Raw genomic sequence first — 2,458 nt, forward strand, 5'->3', positions numbered from 1 at the left:
AATTCTAAGATTCTCTAAAATCTCACTGTAATAAGTATAAGTATTTTTCATTAGGGTGCAAGCACCTGCTTATTTTGTGATGTTGACTATTCTGACACAGGAACTTTGATAATAATATCTGGTCTTTAAATGATATATCATTTACATACACACTTGACCTCTGCAAGAAAACAGCACATCTGACCACTTGGTTTCCTATTAGATGAAACATTCATCTTGCTTATTTTTCCTTCAGTCCAGCAAAGTGCATCATTACCAGATTATGTATGACTTGTAAGTATATTTCAAAACCTATTCAAATGAACACTTGGAAATGACATGGTCTCAAAATCTTAAAATCAAACTTGACGTCTTTCACACCAATGTCTTGAATCAGTTGCCAGAGCATGTGGCTTATACCTCCTCTCATTCCTGAAAAGCCTATGGATTATTTCCAGTCCAGCCTCATTATTCCTGCCTAATGCAGGCCCTGAGGCTGTTATCAACTGTGCATCCATCCTAACCAGGTTAACTGCTGTCTCTCTCTCTCCCTACTGCTTTCTGTCCATTTCAGAGGACTTTAACATTCAGCTTCACAGCTTGTGAATTGCAAAACCCCAGAGAGCATTGTTCACATACACACTGCATGCACTCGCCAGACTCCACGGCTTAACTCACACATTCTCTAAGAGATGACGCCCTCTTCATGTAATTATAGAACTCCTCTGAGGTGGGTAATGCCTATCTTAGAGAGCTCCGGATGCCATAACAACATACCATAGGCTGGGTGGCTAAAACAACGGAGATTTATTTTCTCGTAGTTTTGGAGGCTGGGAAGTTGGAGATCAGGGTGCCAGCAGATTTGGTTTCTAGTGAGAGTTCTCTTCCCGGCTTGCAGATGGCTGGCTGCCCTCTTGTGCCCTGACAAGAAAGGGCCTGTCCTTGGTCTTGCGCAGAGAGAGACAGAGAAAGGGAGAGGGAGGTAAGGAGGTGAGGGGAAGGGGAAGGAGGGAGGGGTGAGTGAGAGAGAAGTATTGAGAGAGGGCTTCTTCTTACAGGGCTGTCACTAATCCTGTTATGAAGGCCCATTCTCATGACCTCGTGTAATCCCAGTTACCTCCCAAAGGCCCCATCTCTAAATAACACTGGGCTGAGAGCTTAAACATAGGAGTTTTGAGGGAACACAAACATTCAGTCAATAACATTCTGCTTCAGCGCCCCCCCAAACTGATCTCCTTCTCACATGCAAAATACACTCATTGCATCCCAGCAGCCCCCAAAATGTTAACTTGTCCCGTCATCAACCCCACAGCCTCAAGTCCAAAGTCTCATCTCAATATCATCGGAATCAGAAGCAGAATTGCCCTTTAGCTGTGAACTTTTGAAACCAGAGCTATGGTTTCTGTGCTTCCAACACACAGTGGTGGGACAGGCATAGGATAGACATTCCCATTCCAAAGGGGAGAAGTAAAAGGAAAGGGATTTGGGTCCCCAGCAAGTCCCATATCTAGTAAGGCAGATTTCATCATATGTTAAAGCTCAGTCATCAATCCTCTTTGGATTGCTCTGCCCTACAGGCCTGCTGGGGCAGTCGTCCCACCTCTGTGGCTCTGCTGGGTGGTGTTATGCCCCCAAGGCTGTGGGCTGCCTGGCCCCGTGGCTTTGCAAGATGGACTCCTCCCCAGGTCTTTGGTTGAAGCCTATCCAATCTGTTAAAACCAAGAGGGTGGCCCGGATGATCTCGGAATTGCCTTTGGGGTCCTTCTTCCCCTTTCTTGAAGGAGAGTGCAAGTTCACATCCTAATAACACTATGACCCAATCCTATAGGATCTAACAAGTTGTATAGACTTCCTTTATTTTGTCCCATCTCCATCCCCTTCAGTTCAAACTGGCTGTGTTCAATTTATATATTCCCAGCCACGCCTTTGGTGTTCTCTTTGGCATGGGTTATTTATTATTTAGTTTTGCAAAATGGTCAGTGCTTATTTGTATTTATTTTTGCAAAATGGTTGGCTCATAGTTTTCTTAATGTTTAAGTTCTTGTTCCTTTTTACCTAACAATTCCTCTCTCCCTTCTTGCGTTAAACTGTAAGCAACCAGGAGGAAACACACCGCTCCTTCCACTTTTTGCTTAAAAAATCTCCTCTGTTAAAAATATCCACTTGCATCGCTCCCAAGTTCTGCCTTTTACAAAATTCCAAAACAGTTCAACCAAGTTATTTGTCCCTTTATAACAAGGATCGCCTTTCCTCCAGCTCCCCCCCCCCCCCGCTTTTTTTTAAAGATTTTATTTATTTATTTGAGCATGAGAGCGAGAGAGAGATAGCACAAGCAGGGAGAGGGGCAGAGGGAGAGGAAGAAGCAGGCTCCCCACTGAGCAGGGAGCCCAATCCAGGGCTCGATCCCAGGACCCCGGGATCCTGACCTGAGCCAAAGGCAGACATTTAACCGACTGAGCCACCCAGGCACCCCTCCTCC

This window comes from Neomonachus schauinslandi, chromosome 7 (assembly GCF_002201575.2).
Source record: "Neomonachus schauinslandi chromosome 7, ASM220157v2, whole genome shotgun sequence".
Classification (NCBI taxonomy): Eukaryota; Metazoa; Chordata; class Mammalia; order Carnivora; family Phocidae; genus Neomonachus; species Neomonachus schauinslandi.